Here is a 21,855-nt window from a genome sequence, read left to right on the forward strand (position 1 = left end):
TTTTACAATGCTATAAATCAAGAAATATCATCTATATGCAGTTCCTAATGGAGTGAACAGAGTACAACCTAAAACTGGTGCAACCTGTTTCATTTGCAACAATCTTCAGCCAGAAGTGACAAATGGATGATCTATTCCATCCTCCTCTAGAGGTCCCCAGCACCATAGATATCAGTCTTCAGCCAATATGATTCACTTTACAGATATCAACAAACTGTTGGAGGTACTGGATACTACAAAGGTGTCCCAAAACCAACCATCTTCAGCTATTTCAATCACCTTCCTTTCATCTTAAAGGTCAGAAGTGAGGAAGTTTGATGATGATAGCATAATGTTTAGCAGCATTTGGGACTCTTCAGATATTGAAGCAGTCTATATCCAAATGCAGTAAGACCCGATCAATATCCAGCTTGGAGCTAGCAAGTGGCAAGTAAGATTCATGCCACACTTGTGTTAGACAATGATCATCTCCAACAAGAGACACCTTGGTATGGCATTACCATTAATAAATCTCTGACTAAAATCCTGGGGGTCACTATTGACCAGAAACTCAATTGGACTTGCTATATAAATACAGTGGTGAGAAGTCAGAGGTTTGGAAAAATGCAGTGAGTAACTCACCTCCTCACTTCCCAGAACCTGTCCAAGGCATAAGCCAGGAGTATGAGGGACTACTCCCCACTTGTCTATGGAATTATCACTGGACTGTTAATCCAGAGACCCAGGTTATGCTCTGGGGACCCAGGTTCAAATCCTGCTTGGCAGATGGTGGAATTTGAATTCAATAAATACCTTGAATTAAGAGTCGAATGATGACCATGAATCCATTATTGATTGTTGGGAAAAACCCATCTGGTTCACTAAAGTCCTTTAGGGAACAAAATTGTCAACCTTACCTGGTCTGGCCTACATGTGACTCCAGACCCACAACAAGGTGGGTGACACTTAACTGCCCTCTGGGCAATTAGAGATGAGCGATAAGTACCGACTTAGCAGCAACACCCTCAACTCATGAATGAATAAAAAAATTCCAATAACATTCAAGAAGCCTGATATCATCCAGGACAAAGTAGCTGCTTGACTGACACCAAATCCACAAACATCCACATCCTCCACCAACAACGTTCATTAGTAACAGTGTATGTGATTTACGAGATGCACTGCAGACATTTCCCAAAACATCCTTAGCAGTTCCAAACCCATAACCTCTACCCTCTAGAAAAGCAGCAGATACATGGGAACTACAAATTCCCTCCCAGCCACTCAACATCCTGTCTTGGGAAATTTATAATATTCCTTCAGTGTTTCTGGGTCAAAATCCTGAACTCCCTCCCTAACAGCAATGACAGTTTATTTAAACTAAATGATCTGCAGTGTTTCAGGTGGAAGCTCACCACCATATTCAAGGCCAATTAGGAAATGAATGCTGGCTCAGTAATTCCCAAATCACAAAAAAAACCTTTGGTTAATGCAAAATGATGGACCACAGTTTAGGTAGCTGAAAGGACAGTTCAAAAGGGTGCATTATCTTTAATTTCAACTTCAGAAGGGGGGGGGCAGGGATGAGAGAGAAGTATTTATCTTTAATTTCAACCTCAGAAGGGGCGTGGGCAGGGGTGAGAGAGAAGTATTTCCCTGCAGATGTGACATACAATGAAATGATGAAGCTTTGTTTTTTCAGGGTGAAAATGCTCATTATACAAAGCACAGACAGGCCTCATTGGCTGACAACAGTTAGAAAACAGTTTCATAGACTTTTAGGGAGGCAAAGATGACCAGAACAGATCTGAATTTTTACATCACCTCTTTGTCTCCCAAGTTGTTTCATGTTTGATTATGCACTTATTTGAAACATTGTAACATAGGCAAATGTGGCAGGAGATAAGGTTCCACAAACAGCGGTGAGAACTACTACACAGATGTCATATTGCTTTTGAGGGGATGGTGGTGGGGACTCCCAGGAGTATTTCCCTGCTCATCCGCATACAGTGCCATGGGTAGCTTATGACCACTGGAGGGGCCTCAGTTTAATATCTTATTCAGAAATAAAGTACCCTTAACAGTAGCATGTATGATATGTGACCATATAACTTATCATGCTTGAGGCTGTTACTCTTCTGATTCACATACTCAAGTGTTTCTCAGAGTCAAGCCAGACACCTTGGCACAGAGTTCACCTGTACCTCCACACACATCATCTATTGCATCCGCTGCACCCGATGTGGCCTCCTCTATATTGGTGAGACAGGCCGCTTACTTGCGGAACGCTTCAGAGAACACCTCTGGGCCGCCCGAACCAACCAACCCAATCACCCCGTGGCTCAACACTTTAACTCCCCCTCCCACTCCACCGAGGACATGCAGGTCCTTGGACTCCTCCACCGGCAGAACACAACTACACGACGGCTGGAGGAGGAGCGCCTCATCTTCCGCCTGGGAACCCTCCAACCACAAGGTATGAATTCAGATTTCTCCAGCTTCCTCATTTCCCCTCCCCCCACCTTGTCTCAGTCGGTTCCCTCAACTCAGCACCGCCCTCCTAACCTGCAATCCTCTTCCTGACCTCTCCGCCCCCACCCCACTCCGGCCTATCACCCTCACCTTGACCTCCTTCCACCTATCCCACCTCCATCGCCCCTCCCCCTAGTCCCTCCTCCCTACCTTTTATCTCAGCCGGCTTGGCTCTCTCTCTCTTATTCCTGATGAAGGGCTTATGCTCGAAACGTCGAATTCTCTATTCCTGAGATGCTGCCTAACCTGCTGTGCTTTGACCAGCAACACATTTGCAGCTGTGATCTCCAGCATCTGCAGACCTCATTTTTTACACACAGAATTCACTGAACAAAACACTTCAGAAATTCAACTTTTTAAAACCGGGGTAACATAATTTGAAAAATACTTGATGTAAAGCCTATTGGCCTCCTTCAATTTCAGCTTAAATTCTGCAGTTGAAATCACCAAATTATTCAACACCATGAGCTCCAGGTTATTTTGCTGATGTTCATTATAGAAAAAGCCTTTTTCCTTTATTCCAATTTGATTCTTTAAGGCTAACATGTTCACTATGTATCCTTTAGCAATAACCATGTTAACTATGTCTCAAGCCCGTCTCCAGCAGGTGAATTCAATGATTATAACAGTCAGTGCTTTAAATTATACTCCATGTTTATGGATAATATCAGCTCAGGAGCATTTTCTTTATTTCTGTAAATAAATTTGTTAATCACTGTCTCCACTAACGTGAAAAGACAAAATTGAATATTTCACATTCTTAGGATGTCACGTAACACTTTCCATCCTAAGTAGTATTTAAAACAAAATGAATGTAGTCAGGACTTCATGGTGGTGCTTGCATTAATCAGGAGCCTTTTGGCTCAAGTCCCACTCCAAAGATAATAGCTTAAAGTCCAGGAAACATTCCAATGCAGTACTGAGGCTAGGCTGCACTGTTAGAGGTACCACTGTTCAGACAAGACTTTAAACAGCTTGTCTTTTCAAGTGGATGTAATATTTTAAAACAAGGGACTGAGACTTTCCCCATGTTATCAACCACCACTGTAAAGATTTTGTCTTAAAAAATAAGTTATAACATATGGATGTCACTGGCAAGGTCAGCAGGTGCTGTCCATTTTTAACTGTCTTTGGAAGAGGTGGGGAGAGCTGGCTGGCTATCTGGTCATCTCATTGTTGCTCATGGGACTTACTATTTTTGATTGATAAAGTGATTCATGTCGAAGGCAGAAGTATCAATTGCAACTGCTGATCAAATACTGAGAAGCTGCACTGATGCATATTCTGCCTGAAAATCAGACTAGACTTACAAACTTTGGTGAAAAAAAATACCTTCACCTGCATTGTTTGCGAAACTTTTTGTTCTAAGTTAGTGGAGGTGGACACAACTGTATTGGTGGGTTTAACATGCTAGGTTCTTCCACTGGTGTTGTCTATGTTACTTGACTGAAAAAATTTGCTTGATCATGTCTGACCTGTGTGCAAATATTTTCCAAATATATTCAACAACTAAAAAGACCCAAGATCCAGTATGGCTGAAAACGGCCTTTTGCATTCCCAAATTTAAAGCTTCTTTTTGGCTGTAATCATGCCTTACTAAGGGGAGTGCAATTGCTAATTTAAGAAATGAGATTCCAATAATAATTAGATAAATGATGAGATAATATTGTAAGATACAGAATCAGTCGGACTATTGTGACACAAACAGTCTCATAAGGGAAGCTCACACCTTCAATATATTATCTGGACAACATGACACCAATTGTTAAAGTTCACTTGAGAATGTAACTTTTTAATAAAGTTTTGCGATTTACATATGAAAGAACTGAAACCAACATGGTCATTCTAACAGATGAGAGACTTAACAAACAACCCAGGTCTTTTTCAATATAAAGTTTCAGTTACATCACACTATAAACCTTTGCTATAAATTCTGTCTTACAATCTCATACGCCACAACCACCTGATGAAGGAGCAGCACTCCAAAAGTTTGTACTTCCAATTAAACCTGTTGGACTATAACCTGGTGTTATGTGATTTTTAACTTTGTACACCCCAGTCCAACACCGGCATCTCCAAATCATGATGAGATAATATTCTTGGTATTGTTAGGCAGGAACCCCATTTTCTTTGAAATAGTACCTTAGGACTGTCCCAATGGGAAGGGAAAGCTTCCATTTATATCATCATTGTTGTAAAGTGGGAATCGTGGCAAGAAATTACTTACACACAGCAAAGGAACGGGACAACAAACGATAATGCACATTTGGCTATTTTTATTGATGAACAGATATGCCAGCACTAGACTCCTCATCTCTGAAATAGTGTGGTTAGACAGATAGATAAAAGTAACTAGGTTACAGACTTTGTGCTTCACAAACAAACTTGCGTTTAATTGTAGATGCGCCATCAGAGAGATCAGGTCTGTGTCAGTATATGTACCATTTTCAGGTATACATAAAAACCATCAAATAGTCTTATGGCAGAAGCCCAAATTGCCTCTTTTTTGGTTGCAGACTGCTTTTCCATGGTTTAGAATCACAAAGTAAAACTGAGAACCGTAGAACAGCGAGATAATGTTCCTGTGCATACCTCGCACATGATTTGGAAATGCCGGTGTTGGACTGGGGTGTACTAAGTTAAAAATCACATAACACCAGGTTATAGTTCAACAGGTTTAATTGGAATCACTAGCTTTCGGAACGCCACTCCTTCATCAGGTGGTTGTGGAGGACACAATTGTAAGACACAGAATTTATAGCAAAAGTTTATAATGTGATGTAACTGAAATTATACTTTGAAAAATACCTTGATTGTTTGTTGAGTCTCTCATCTGTTCGAATACCATGATAGTTTCACTTCTTTCATATATAAATCACAAGACTTTTTTATAAAGCAAAAAAGTTACATTCTCAGGTTAACTGTAACAATTGGTGTTAGCCAGACAATATGTTGAAGGTGTTAGCCCCCGTGTTCTCTGTCTGTGCCATAACTTTTAGACTGATTCTAATCTAAAAAGTGAGATAACACAGTTTCCCATGAATTCATGCAGTTTTTGAGCAAAATGCAATGTAACTCTCCAAGTACAAATTCACCCCACAAACGTATATGTATATGTGTGCATGTGGGTCTTTGTGTTTGTGTCTGTCTGGGGTGGGGGTTTGTGAGTGTCAGAGAGAGTGTATATGTGTGTGTATGTGAGTGTAGAGAGTCTAAGTCTGTGAGGGAGTGCATGTGAGAGTGTGGGAATGTGTGTGTCTGTAGGAGTGCATGTGTGTTTGTGTGTCTGGGGTAGGGGTTGTGAGTGTGTGAGAGAGAATGCATATATGTGCGCGTGCGTGTAGAATGGTCTAAGTCTGTGCGAGGATGCGTGTGGGAGTGTGTGAGTCTGTAAAGGTGTGTGTGTGTGTGTGTGTGTGTGTGTGTGAGTGCGTCTGTGTATACATGTGTCCGTGTGCATGTGTGTGTATAGGAGTGCCTGTGTGTGTGTATAGTGCAATGGTAGTCACCTGTAGTGTGATGTCAACCCAAGGTCCCGGTTGAGGCCCTCCCTATGGGTACAAAATTTAGCTATCAGCCTCTGCTCGGCCACTTTTCCCTGCTGCCTGTTCCAATGGTCGTCCGAAGGTCTGAGGCTGAAGGTCCTGGACCGCTGAAGTGTTCCCCAACTGGGAGGAAAAACTCCTGTCTGTTGATTGTTGTGCGGTGCCCATTCATCCGTTGCCGTAGCCTTTGCTCGGTTTCCCCAATGTACCATGCCTCAGGGCATCCTTGCCTGCAATGTATAAGATGGACAACATTGGCTGAGTCACATGAGTACCTGCCATGTACATGGTGTGAGGTGTGCCCACGTGTAATAGTCATATCCATGTCCACACTCTGACACGTCTTGCAGCGCCTACCGTGACAAGGTTATATGGAGTTGTCCTGAGAGCTGGACAGCTTGCTACGAACAACGATCTGTTTGAGGTTTGGCGGTTGTTTAAAGGCAAGCAGTGGAGCTGTGGGGAAGGTCTTGGCGAGGTGGTCATTCTCATTGATAATGTGTTGCAGGTCACGAAGAACATGACATAGTTTTTCAGCTCCTGAGAAGTACTGGACAACGAAAGGTACCCTGTCAGTTGCAGCACGTGTCTGTCTCCTGAGGAGGTCATTATAGTTCCTTGTTGTGGCACGTCGGAACTAGCGGTCGATGAGTTGAGCATTATACCCCGTTCTTATGAGGGCATCCCTGAGTACTTCCATGTACTTCTCGTGTAGGCGACTTCTACTGCCTTCCAAAGGTACACAAAGCCAACACACAAGGACGTCCCATTGTATCAGGCAATGGGACCCTGTGTGAGAATCTCTCCGGCTATGTTGAAGGCATCTCGAACCCTATTATACAAGGGATCCCCAGCTTCTGTCGCGAGACTACGGATTTCTTACAGAAACTCAGCACCTACAGACCAGTCGAACTGGGAACATTCCTCGTCACAATGGACGTTTCCGCACTCTACACCAGCATCCTCCATAATGATGGCATTGCGGCAACAGCCTCAGTACTCAGCACCAACACCTGCTAATCACCAAACACCATCCTACGACTCATCTGCTTTATCCTCAATCACGTCTTCACCTTTGACAACCAGTTCTTCATCCAGACACGTGGAACCCCAATATGCCAATGTCTTCATGCACAGGTTTGAACAAACCTTCTTCTCTAGGCAGGGCCTCCAACCAACATTATACACCAGGTACATTGACGGCATTTCTTCCTCTGGACCCATGGCGAGGAGTCACTGATAAAACTACACAGTGATATCAACAAGTTTCATCCTACCATCAAACTCACCATGGACTACTCTCGACTTTCTGTTTCATTTTTGGACACACGCATCTCCATCAAGGATGGACACCTCAGCACCACACTCTACCACAAACCCACAGACAACCTCACAATGCTACACTTCTCCAGCTTCCACCCAAAACATATTAAAACAGCCATCTCCTATGGACAAGCCCTACGTGTACACTGGAGCTGTTCAGATGAGGAGGAATGTGACGGGCGCCTGGAAGTATACAGGAGTGCCCTCATAAGAATGGGGTACGATGCTCAACTCATCGACCACTAGTTCTGACGTGCAACAACAAGGAACTGTAATGACCTCCTCAGGAGACAGTCATGTGCTGCAACCGAAGGGTACCCTTCATTGTCCAGTACTTCCCAGGAGCTGAAAACCTACGCCATGTTCTTCGTGCCCTGCAGCACATTTATCAATGAGGATGAGCACCTCGTCAAGACTTTCCCCACACCTCCACTGCTTACCTTTATGTGACTCAGCCAACATTGTCTATTTTATACATTGCAGGCAAGGATGCCCTGAGGCATGGTACATTGGGGAAACCGAGCAAAGGCTACAGCAATGGATGAATGGGCACCACACAACAATCAACAGTCAGGACATTTGACCTCGGACCTTCGGGTGACCATCCTCCAAGGCAGACTTCGGACAGGGCAACAGCGAAAAGTGGCTGAGCTGAGGTTGATAGCTAAGTTCTGTACCCATAGGGAGGGCATCAGCCAGGACCACCATTGCACTATGCACACACACAGACACTCCTACACAGACACAGACACAGACACACACACACACCTACATACACACATACACACAGACACACGTATACACAGACACGCACACAGACACTCACACACACCTTTACAGACACACACACTCCCACATGCATCCTCTCACAGACTTAGACCATTCTACATGCACGCACACATATAGACTCTGTCTCACACACTCACAACCCCCTACCCCAGACACACAAACACACACACACTCCCACACTCACATATGCACCCCCTCACAGACTGAGACTCTCTACACTCACATACACACACATATACACTCTCTCTCAAACCCACAAACCCCACCCCAGACAGACACACACACACACAAAGACCTACATGCACACATATACATATATGTTTGTGGGGTGAATTTGTACTTGGTCAGTTACATTGCACTTGGCTCAAAAACTGCATGAATTCATGGGAAACTCTGTTATCTCACTTTTTAGATTAGAATCAGTCTAAATATTATGCCACAGACAGAGAACACAGGGAGCTAACACCTTCAACATATTGTCTGGCTAACACGAATTGTTACAGTTCACCTAAGAATATCACTTTTTTAAGAAACGTTTTGTGATTTACACATGAAAGAAGTGAAACTATCATGATATTCGAATAGATGAAAAACTCAACAAACAAACAAGGTATTTTTCAATGTATAATTTCAGTTACATCACACTGTAAACTTTTGCTATAAATTCTGTGTCTTACAATTGTGTCCTCCACAACCACCTGATGAAGGAGCGGCGCTCTGAAAGCTAGTGCTTCCAATTAAACCTGTTGGACTGTAACCTGGTGTTGTGTGATTTTTAATTTTATACCTTGCAAAGTTACTGTACCTTGCATTTTGATCGCAAAGATTAATTATAAACCTGCTACTGATCAGAAGTAAAAACATTTCAGCAATTTACACAGTAGAAAACTAACCACAAGACAACTTCGGAGGGCTTAAACAGGAAGCTATTTTCAACAGCTTTGCACCTGATAGATTACATTGCTTGAAGATAATACACAATTCACATTTTCAAATTAGAAAGAACCTGGAAGAGATTATATCATATTGTGCAGCTGTCTGTGAATACTTGCATGAAAACAAATCACTTCAAAGACCTGCGGTTCCCAAATAGTCTTGGTAGATATTAAATACAAAAATGGTTTAAAGCACAGGATTTAAAATATCACAGGTGTTGAATAATACAGATCACAAAAATGGCAGCCAATTAGACCTGTGACATACTTGTCTTTCACAACAATTATGCACGGGGAAAAAAAAATTCTAATAAGCCTGGTAAATGCACTCTAAAGAAAAATATGTTTTTACCACTTTGTATGTACAGATCAGTAGATCAATGCAGCCTACATCAGTATATAATTCCACAAAATTGCATGGCAGACAGAAAGTTTAATTTTTAAACTAATGGTGCTTTTAATTTTTGATTCACGTGTTATCATTTGTTCACCTTGGTCAGGTAACATTTGCGCTCTATAAGTTTCAATTTAACACAAATTGTATTCTGATAATTCTGTTTTATTATTGACAGAAAAGTGCTCTTCAGTAATTATCTGTGCCAAGGAATAACCTGCTGCTCTGTGGCCATGGTTAGTAATTCAGTAAGTTCTATAGCATGTCCCATCCAATGTCAGCCACTTGTATTTGCACATACAGTTAGCACAGAAAATGGTCCAAATAGTTCAACTCTGGTGTATGGGTGTTACATTTTTCTGATGACTTAAATATTAAATAATGGAAGAATAATTAAAGGCAATTGTGTGCTCATGGGAGTTAAGGGAATCAAGACAGAGAGCAAGGCGGGGAGGTGGGTTGATAAACCGAGAAACATCGACAGCAGAGGTAGAGGGAGAGACAGATAGGCAGATCGAGGCACAAATAGAATGGCAGATGTTATCAACAAATGGGGAATGGAAACAAAACACTAAGGGTAGCAGGCAAACTTCATTGATTGCTACTGGAGGAGTCAAACTGTACACCACTTAGCTGGACATCAAGAGGGATAATTCACCCTTCAATATGCTCTGTAGAGATTGAAACAAAGCAGGGACAATATCATAGCCACAATTCATGTGAATTCAATCAGCATGTCTTGGTACTGTGAAAAACTGACAAAAAGTGGGAGAAGGAAGAATGGAAAGTAAACACAGATGCGAATGCAAATATTAAAGATTCTGCTGCAAGCATTCATTTGCTGACTGGTAGCAAAATAGAATTTTTCTCCTCTCAGCAAAGAACACATTAAATGAGTTGGAGTTCAGTGCTTGGTTCCACCTAGTGCCTAGTTAAAATATTTCAGGTAAAGTACATTAAATGTGTAGGTACAATTAATTTTAACTGCATCTTCTATTCAGAGAATAAACCAAATACATATCAAATTCAAACCTAGATGGTCTTAGGAACATTGGCTTTGATTAGTTGCTACCTGGTTGCTTCAGAGATTTGGCTAACACTCTGGACAGGAAGAGAAGGAAATGAAGTCTGAGAGTGGTTCAGTTGTTTATACAGAGAGCAAAATCAAATTGTTGCTTATTTGAACCAATAAGAAACTCAAGTATCAGGTGAAATATAGATCAATAAACATAAAGTTAACAATTTCTAAGTGATTTCAGTTACTTTTGAATACTCAAATCAGCTGCAGATACTACCAAACTAAACCCATCACAATATTCAATATATTTCCAATAAAGTTCCCTTTTTAAGTTTTACTCTGAATCTTGGGATCTGAATTTTGATGTATTCTCCACTTCAAGTCAGGCAACAAGTTGGGTAGAGTCACATGGTAGACTATAACCTGAGAATACATTCATGCTAAAATTCACATTACAACGATCAAATGCCCTTTAGGTTTGATCAACTTGCTCTCACTGTTGACATACACATACAATCAAGGTGATAATCAGATATAAATTTCTTTCTGAATAACATGCCACAAGTTGGAAGAATTAGACTCCTATAAAATGCTGAGCTATCATGGCCCTTTTGCTTAGAATTTTAAAGGATAAGGATCTTTGCCATTTCACAAATGCCAAAATTTCCCTTTGATACAAATGAACAGTATGTCATAACAATAGCCTTGGCTCAGTTAGCAGCATTCTGATCTTCAACTCAATTGATTGCAGGGTAAATACAGAAGTGGAGTCACATCAGATTCAAAATGTTAACTGTTTCTGTCATCATAGATGCTGCCAGACTTGCTGCGTTTCTTTAGCACTGTCTTAATTTCAGATTTCCAGCATTCACAGTTTTCATTTTTATTTCTGTGTTCTAAAGAAAGGTCACAGGACCCTAAATACGAACGCTGATTTCTCTTCACAAATGCTGCTTTGCCAGCAATTTCTGTTTTGTTTCTGATTTCCAGCATCTGTTCTTTCAGTTTTCATTTTTACTGTCAGGTCAAGATCCACTCCAGTTTTTGAACATTTACATTTGGATGAGAAATCCATGAAATTCTGTATCAGTGCTGGTCTCAGAAGCATATACTCCATCACACTCATACACAGTTTACCAAACATATACACTTGCTCTCTCACACACACTCACACTCACACACACTCACTCTCTCTCTCTCTCTCTCTCTCTCTCATGGACGCACACACACACATACACAAAATTCTATGCGGTGAATTTGCATTTGCAGAATATATTTGCAGATACATTCTATTTTACTCAAAAAGTGCACAACCTGCAGACAGTCAATCCATCTAATATTTTATAAATTTCTACTTTGGAAATAGAACCAGCTTGATTCAAGATTGGAATACAGACAGACACTAACCTCACACCTTTCATGCATTGTCTGAGCTGAGATGTCGCCTTTTTAAATAAAACCTTAAGTTATCTCAAGAATGTGACTTAAAAGAAGTTCTGAGATTTGCATGTTAATGAGCCAAAACCTGCAACCCATTGCACACACTCTCTTACGCGCACTCTCTCTCTCTCTGTCATGGAGACACACACACACATGTCTATGGGGTGAATTTGCATTTGCAGAATTATATTTGCAGATACATTCTACTTTACTCAAAAATTGCACAAACTGAAGGCAGTCAATCGTCTAATATTTTATAAATTTTGGACATAGAACCAGTCTGACTCAAGATTGGGATACAAGACAGACTCTAACCTCACACCTTTAATGCATTGTCTGAATTGAGATGGCACTTTTTAAAATAAAACCATAAGTTATCTCAAGAATGTGATTTAAATGAAGTTATGGGATTTACATATTAATGAACCGAAACCTGCAACCCATTCTAAAAAATGAAAGACTTAACAGCAATCGAGGTGTGTTCAATAAATCATTTCAGTTGCAGGACACTATAATCTTTTAGTATAAATTCTGTGTTTTATGATCCTTTTCCAAAGCTACCTGATGAAAGAGCAGTGCTCCAAAAGCTAGTACTTCCAAATAAACCTGTTGGACTCTAATCTGGTGTTGTGTGATTTTTAACTTGGTCTCAGAAGGACAGCTTTTAGGTAGATGTTAGCCAGAGGCCTGTCCACCTGAACATAAAACAAAATCTGGCAGTATTCAAGAGCTGGAGAAATGTTGTAGTCAATATTTATCCTACGCTGCCACCATCTGGTCGTATATCTTATTTCTGGTACTCTGTTTACCTACATAACAAGCCACGACAGTACGCTAAAAGTAATTAATTGGTTATAAAAGTTTTGGGATGTCTTTCACATTTTTCACATCTTCAAGATGTGAAAGACATTATATACAATTGGCAATACTTTCACATTAATCTTCTTTCATATGTGATGACACATTAAGCAATTCCAACATTGATGTTAATCCAATTACAGCAATTCAACAGACTACTAGCATGAAACAGGAGGCCACTCAGCCCCTCAAGCCTGTCATGTCAGTTTATCAATCATAGTTGGTCTATACTTCTCCTTAAATTTGCCTGTCCAGGCACAAAATCCCTTGATCCCTTATACCTGTCATAGACTGTCAACACAAGAATGACCCATTTATTCCCACTGTTTTCTGTGTGGTAGCTAGTTCTCAATCTATGTCAGCACATTACCTCCTATCCCATGTGCTTTGACATTGCTAACCAACTTCCTATGGGGGATCTTACTACAAACATTTTATGCCCAAATGGCATCATTCGGCATTGGGTAAAAAATATGTGGTGTGACAGTGGCCTATATTCCTTTAGCTCTGGGTATCAAAAGGAACTTGCCAGCATCCCTTTAACAAATCTATTTTAATAAAAAAATCTGGCACTATCAGATATTAATATTATTTTCCAACAAGGAATTGGATAGGTGTCAGCATTGACTTTTCTGTAGTCTATACAGAATCTGGTGGATCTATCAGGTTTAGCACCAACATTACTGGGTAATTCTGGGCTTTGTCTGGGCTCAGTTAAGTGGTTATGCTCTTAACTGGTGGTTGTGCTGTTGTAGCCACAATACTTATGACTGATCCAGGTCAGTTTCTGGTCAATGGTAACCCTCAGGATGTTAACAGTGGAAGAATTCAGAGATTGTAATGGCACTGAATGTCATGAGGGATGGCTAGATTCTGTCTTCTTGGCAATGATCCAATCATTATCTGGCACTCATAAGACACAAACATTGCATGCCACTTATCAGCCCAAGGCAGCATATTGCCTAGGTCTTGCCACGTATAGACATGAAGTTTGTCAGATCAGAGGAATTGAAATAGTTTTGAACATCAAATGTCCCATTTTTGACCTTATGTTGGAAGAAAGGTCATTGATAACTGAAGTGAAATTGGTTGATCCTCGTGATGATTTTTTTTGAGGGGATGGAAGATGGGTTTGATTATAATTACCTAAAATAGGCAGTTGACAACTTGTAGCCAATTTGATCATTTGAATTTAGAGAAGTTTAGATCGGAAATGTAGTTAGACAAAATATACAACCATGACACTGATACAAGAAGACAAACAACCTTCAGTGTGGAATATGTTGGTGTTGCTAAAGTTGTGAAGGCAGCAACCTTCCAGCTCTTCCATCACAATGTTGGTTCTCCAAGGATTACCCAGTGCCTCTGTACACTTGTTGATAAAGTCTATTTCTAGGGGACATGTGTGAATTCTGAATTCTTTTAGCCAATATCATTGTTCAACAATTCAGGTGACCACAGTCCCTTTGCCAATATCCTTCCAAGAGCACAACCTTATTTTCAGGAGTATTACACTAGGGTGTTGCCTGGTAAATCTCATTTACACTGGCAGAAAGCCCATTAGTATGTGAAGGGTGAAATAAGATCTTATTGCTGTGTAACATATGGAATACCAAGGGAACGCAGGCTTAAATGGGTTTAAACCCTGCTTTGCTATACCAAGCCACCACCTTAATGAACAGCTAAGATGATCATCGGGCTCTCCCTTCCCTCCATTACACCACACGCTGTACCCGAAAGGCTAAGAGCATTGTGGAAGACTCCACAAACATCTCACTCAAACTCTTCTCCCTCCTGCCATCTGGCAGGAGATATTGGAGCGTTCGGTCTCTCATGGCTATACTGTGCAAGTTTCTTCCCCCAAAACCATCATGCTCCTGAGCACAGTATGATCAGACTCTTTCCCATTTTAAATCCTTTGCAAGACTTCGAATTGCTGCTGGAAAAATGTCCATTATTTATCATTCTTCTATTACATTGTAACTTGCAAGTTTTGCATTTTAGATTTGATTAGATTAGTGTGGAAACAGGTCCTTTGGCCCAACAAGTCCACACCGACCCACCGAAGTGCAACCCACTCAGACCCATTCCCCTACATTTACACCTTCACCTAACGTTAGGGGCAATTTAGCATGGCCAATTCACCTGACCTGCACATTTTTGGATTGTGGGAGGAAACCGGAGCACCCGGGGGAAACCCATGCAGACACGGGGAGAATGTGCAAACTCCACACAGAGTCGCCTGAATTGAACCCGGGTCTCCAGCGCTGTGAGGCCGCAGTGCTAACCACTGTGCCACCGTGCTGCCAATCTTATGCACTTTATGCAAGAATGATTGGACAGTACAAACTGCACATGTAGTACCTTTGGTCCTGGAGGAATGCTGTGTCATTTTTACTGAATCAGTTGCATATGGTAGAAATGACAATTAAAAAGCCACTCTCTCTCTCGCAAACATGTGCTGGGAGTGGAATGATTAGTGCAGTCATTGTCCTCTGTGCCAGGTAGGACTAATCAGTGGTAAGACCCCATTCCAATGACTTCAATTTGCCCCAATTCTTCAATAGCCCAGTCAAATGTTGCTTTGATGCAAAGAGCAATCACTGATGTGCAACTCAGCTTTTTGCAGCTTTGGTTGAAAAATGGACAATGAGGTGAGGTGGAAATGTTGAAGGGGTCTGATGAATCCTAAAAAGCATCAGTGCTTAGTTCACTGTTGATCAAGTGCAACTGGATTGCACTGTCAACTGCTGATGAGGTGATAATTGGCTTGTGGAGAGGACATGTTAAAAAATTTTGCACATTTGTGATAGAAGGTATATTATATTTTAGGATTTGGACTTTAAAACAGAGGCACATGTACATTAACATCCTAAATTTCCAGAGTAGGAGTGGTTAGAAACCTGTAGATTGAAACATTTAAGACAAGTTTTTATACATTTTGTATTCATGGAAGACATTTTTCCTTGTGATAAACTTGTTTAATTGTTAAAAAAAAAATCAGAAGTGTGTTGCGTTTCAGTTAACACTCCTTTTAAAATAAAACGATCTTTTATGCCACTTTTCATCTGGGATCTGGACTTGTCCAGCAGTAACATTAGGTGGCCCTATACTCTACACAGGTCACACCTTTTCTTGGACCACAGGCTAAATTTGATTTACCAAGTTCCAGACTGCTTCCTGAGGATGGGATCACCAGGCATCTTTTCCCCTCCCTGAAGTGTCCAAAATATAGACACTAGTTTATAAAGCTAAAATTCTCAAACTGTATAAGTGGGTAATGTGTCTCAGTTCCAAAATTGTAGAGGACAGATTTAAGTGTCAGATACAGAAACCTGGGTCATCAAGCTCCTTCTGAATGACGGATTGGTTTATTGTCAGGTGTACCTAAGTATAATGAAAAGCTTTTTTTTTAAACAAGAAGTACAGGCAGATCATAGTAAGCAGGGGCGTACAGATCATAGGGTGAAAAGAAAACTAGACAGAGGCATATAAGTTACATCACACAGGGTGTGCGCATGGCAAGATCAACATAAGCAAGATCAGCAGTATTTGAAAGAAATTAGTAATCTTTAGATTCAGAATTTAAGTTAAAAAAAAGCATAGAACGATTATAATAAATATTAGGGATGGTTCTGTAGGAAGGTCGCAAGTAGTCACATGGTGTCAGCGCCATCTCGATCCTATAGAAGTACATCATGATTATCTATCCTAGACACCATTTATAATACCCAAATCTCTTAATGCCATTCGTGTTCAGAAATCTGTTTTGAACATGCTCAACTGTTGAGCTCCCACAGCCCCCTGGGATACAGAATTCCCAAGATGCACCACCCTATGGAGTGTGGGGATTATCAATCTTAAAATGGCCTGTTTCTAGTGCTGCCGATCTACACTCGCCAGTCAGAGGAAGCATCCAATTCACATCACACTCCAGAAGAATGCATGTTTTGATTACCCCTCATTCTTCAAAAACAAGGAGAACATGGATTATTCCCCCCCGCCCCCCAATCTCTTCAAGAAAACCCTGCTATCCAAAGAATCAATTTGGCACTTCATTTGTACTCCAACAAATTCATCCTTCCTTGGATAAGGAGACCAAAACTGTGCATTCTAGATTAGATCTCAAAGTTCGATATAAATTGCAGAAAGGCATATTTACTCCTGTCATTAAATCCTTTGGTGATAAAGGCCAACAAAGCATTTGCCTTCTCACCTGCATGCTACTGTGTAACTCATGAACAAGATTCTTTTGGATCCATCTCTCCATCTAAGAAAAACCTGTGTTCTGAAGTGGATAACATCACACTCACAGTATTTGGTCATGTTAATAGCAATAATTTATTGTTACATGTAGTTATAAAATACAGTAAAATGTATACAAGTCACCATAAGCCAGCACCATTTTAATTACATAAACTATGAAAAGAAATCAATCATACAAAGTTACAACAAATTACATTTCTTGTTCCATTCATAGTTTCCTGATTTCCTAAGAGGCCAAGGGACACTGCCACACCATTCCCTGAGGATGCAACACCAAGCAAGAAGCATGCTGAAGCAGCCCCCATAGCTGCTGACCGGACCCAGAACGTCACCTCTGACAAAAGCTGTCTCTGAGGTTGCAACACCAAGGAGGTTCCTACCCAAGTACTGTTGAATTCCCGTTAAAGCTTCTTTACGTGCTCCTCAGAACATATTCTCAATTAAGTTTGGTTCAACAAGTATGAAAATTACATTGATTTAGATGTACAGACAGAGTGAACAGCTGTAACCCAGCACTGCTCCTTGCAGCACCTGACTAGTCATGTCTGTCAGCTTGACGAATGATCCATTGACAAGTTCTTTTCATCCCAATCTGGTAGACTTCAATTGTTTACTAACTTCTTGTTAAGACTTTATTGAAAACCACCTGAAAATCCAAATACACCATATTCACTGGTTGTTTGCTGCTACAAATCATTTTAAAACTGCAAGGCCTGTCTCTTTCATAGAAAGTAGTCTAGGCAGAGTCAACATGATGCAAGTATCCATGGTATGAGATTGATGTGGATTATTTTCACCAGTGCAAATAGGACTTAATTCTAAATATTCTTTCACGCCTTTCTTTCTGAAAGAGTTGGGTTACTTTTCTACATTCCCATCTGCAGGAACCATTCCAGAACCTTAGGAAGGTAACCATTAATGTATCTATGGTCTCCAAATATTCTGGAGTGTTACTTAATTGGTCCCGGATAAGTCATCAACCTACAATTAAAATCTGGAACACTACAGCTTTATTAATGCCAATTTCTCTTTTTCACAATTTCCTTCGATTTCTGGGAGACTTTATCCGTATTCATGTGCAGAGGTTTAATCAGATGGCGCAACAAAAAAGTTCCTGAATAAACTGGTATGAATAATGTTCATATGAAGCTGGGAGGTAGAGGCTCCATTCTACCACGTCTCCTTGAATTCACAAATTCAAAACGGGAGTTAGACTTTAGAATCATAGAACCCCAACCACGTGGAAGCAAGGCATTCGGCTCATCAAGACCACACTGACCCAAAATGTGGGTCCGTTCTACCCTACCCCTGTGACCCTGCAATTCCCTCACATCCTGGACACTATGGGCAATTTAACATGGTTAATTTACCCAAACTGCATATCTTTGAACTGTGGGTAGAAACCAGAACACCAGAGGAAATCCAAACAGACACAGGGAGAATATGCAAACTCCACACCTGAGGGTGGAATCAAACCCCGGTTCCTGGCGCTGTGCCACCCATAACTAATAACCAAAGATAATGGTGAGTACTGAAATATGTTGATGGAGGTGAACAGCCAGGATCTAGGCCTGTGGAGCAGGCTTGAGGGACTAAATGACCTATGCTCCTAAGGAAGTTTTTGACAGTTTGAAATAGACACTCAAGTCACCCTATAATTGAAACATCAGTTGGTTTTGACTTGGCTAATGTTTACAACTATTGCTCAGCATATTCACTGCTGCGTAAAACAATTTAAATTTGCACTTTGTTGAAACAATTGTACAAGCTAACCAAAGATGACATTCTCTTTTTTCCCCCTCCAGAAATCCCTCAGGATGGAGGATGACCTGCTTGCAGTTGGTTCAGTGGGTAAAAATGACGATCATTCCAACATGATGCAACAACGTGGTAAATGCAAGGCAGATAGGTGCTGATATTTTATCCAATACTGCAACTTAATCCCCACATGCTCGATGAACAGTGCCTTCCTGAATGAATCCTCTCCAATGAGACTGTCACAACTTAGGGACTTCAATATTTTTAGGGATATTGAAATCTCAATTTTCTTTCTGAAAGCATTCTTATTATTTCTTCCTTCCTTCTAGTTATGGACCAAGGTTTAAAATGATAAGGCAGATGTGAAATTTAAATAATACTTGGGCAGGAGGATGGAAAGAGACGGTGCATTCCTGCTACCATTAAACACACTGGAAATGGGGAAGCCCTGCATTATACACCATAAAGGCTGAAGCATTCACAACAATCCTCAGCCAGAAAGTGGCAATGAATGATCTATCTCAGCCTCCTCCAATTGTCCACAGTATCACAGATGCTGGTTTTCAGCCAATTTGATTCACTCCACATGAAAGTGGTTGGAGGCTTTGGCTACAGAAAAGGTTATGGGTCCTGACAACATTCTGGCAATGGCAAGAAGGACTTGTGCTCCAGGACTTGCTGCTCCCTTAAAGCTGTTCCAGTACAGCTGTACTGGCATCCACTCGACAACGAAAAATTATCTCGATAAGTCCTGTAGACAAAAAGCTGCACAAATAACCTTGCTAATTACTGCCCCAGTATAATCTTTATCAGTGAAGGGATGGAAGGTTTCATCAAGCAGCATCTGTTTAGCAAAAGCTTGCTCATTGACACCCAGTTTGGATTCTGTCAGGGCCATTCTGCTCCTGACCTCATTATAGCCCTGACTCAAACATAAACCAATGGTTGAATCCCAGAAGGGAGGTGACAGCCCTTGATGTCAAGGTTGCATTTGACTGGAGTACAGTATGAAGGAACTCCAGCAAAACTGGAATCAATAGGACTTGGAGACACACAGGAACTGAATGGTCTAACGGCCCAATTGTTGGCAGTGCACTCAAAGAGTAAAACATACAGCACAGCAACAGGCACATGTGGAGTCACTGACCTCCACTCCAAGAATGGTCCGCAGGAATTCAGGATAGTGTCGTCGATCCAAACATTTCAGCTAATTCCCATCATAAACTGGAGACCTTTTTCAATGATTGCACAAGTGTTCAGCACCATTCACGACTCCTCAGATACTGAAGCAGTCCATGCTCAAGTGCAGCAAGATCTGAATGTAAAAGGCTTAAGCTGACAAGTAGCAAGTAACACTTGTACCACACAGATGTCTGGCGATGATGTTCAAGAGACAGGCCTTTGACACTCAACTGGCATCACAAATCATTAAATCCCCATTAACATTCTGAGGGGGACCACTGATGAGAAACCCAATTAGATTTACCATATAAGTAGTGGTTGGTAGGAATGTTGAAGCTAACAACTCACCTTTGACTACCAACAGTCTGTCCGCCATCTACAAGACACAGATCAAGTGTGTTGGTGGAAAATGCCCATTTGCGTGGATGATACAAAAAGGTTGCAAAGTCACATAGGATCTGTGGTGAGCTGATAAGATGGATACAGAACTGGTTTAGTCATAGATAATGGAGTGACAATGGAAATGTATTTTTCTAACTAGAGATTTGTAGCCAGTGGTGTTCTGAAGGTATCAGTGCTGGAACCCCTGTTGTTTGTAAAGTGATTGAGGAAGGTGTAGGTGGCCTGACGACAAATATGGGGGAAATGTGGATAATGGGAGGCTTGCCATAGCATACAGATAGGCTAGTGATTTCAGGGGAAAAATGGCGATACAATTTCATCTAGACAAGTGAGGTGATACATGTTGGAAGATGTAATGCAGGAGGGAAGTATACAGTAAAATGAACCATTAGTAGCATTTAAAAAAAAAAGAGAGATCTAGGCATATCAGGTCCACAGTTCCCTGAAAGTGGCAACACAAGTAGATAAGGTGCTCAAGGCACATATAGCATGCTTGCCCTCAATCATAGCATAGGGTTTAAAAGTAATATTGCAGCTGTACAGAGTTTTAGTTAGGTCATACTTGGAATATTGTGTACAGTTCCGGTCACTGTACAAAATTGTGCCGGCTTTGGAGAGGGCACAGAAACAGTTTACCAAGATGTTGCCTGGCTTTAATCATGAGGAGAGCTTGAACAAACTTGGTTTGTTTCCACTTGAAGGTCAGAGGCTGACAGGCGACCTGATCGAATTTTACAAGATTACAAGAGGCATTATAGAAAGTCAGAGTCTCTCTTCATCTCCTCCCCTCCCCAAATTGTGCCTCCCCATAACCCTCAACACCATAGAAATGTCAGTTACTAGAGAACACAAGTTTAAGGTAAGGGGCAGGTTTAAAGGAGATGAGGCAACACCTTCTCTGCCTTGGAGGTTGGTAAGTACTGGATGGCCAGAGGAGGTTAAGGCAGATACAACAGCAACATTTAGGAGGCATCTTTACAGATACCTGATTAGGCAAGGAATGGATGAATATGACGTTATAGAGGCAAAAAAATGTTTAGTACAGAAAAGCATCATATGTAAGTACAGTCTTGGTGCACATAAGTGCTTGTTACTGTGCTGTATGTTTTACTCTTTGAGTGCACTGCCAACAATCAGGCCGTTAGACCATTCAGATCAAAACAGCCCACTTGATTGGCACCACACCCATAAGCATCCACTCCCTCCACCACCTTAGTAGCAGCAGTGCATATCATCTACAAAGATGCACTGCAAAAGTTTGTCAGAGATCCTTGGACAGCATCTTCCAAACCCCAACAACTATAAACAGGCAATAAGTGGTCTGCCAGCAATGCCCATGTCACATGGGAAAATAAAAGTAGGCAGAAGATCTGTTTGGAAAAACACAGCTTATAATAGCAATGGCCTACAAAACTAAATCCTAAAGAGGAATCA

This window comes from Hemiscyllium ocellatum, chromosome 19, assembly GCF_020745735.1.
Source record: "Hemiscyllium ocellatum isolate sHemOce1 chromosome 19, sHemOce1.pat.X.cur, whole genome shotgun sequence".
NCBI classification, from domain to species: Eukaryota; Metazoa; Chordata; class Chondrichthyes; order Orectolobiformes; family Hemiscylliidae; genus Hemiscyllium; species Hemiscyllium ocellatum.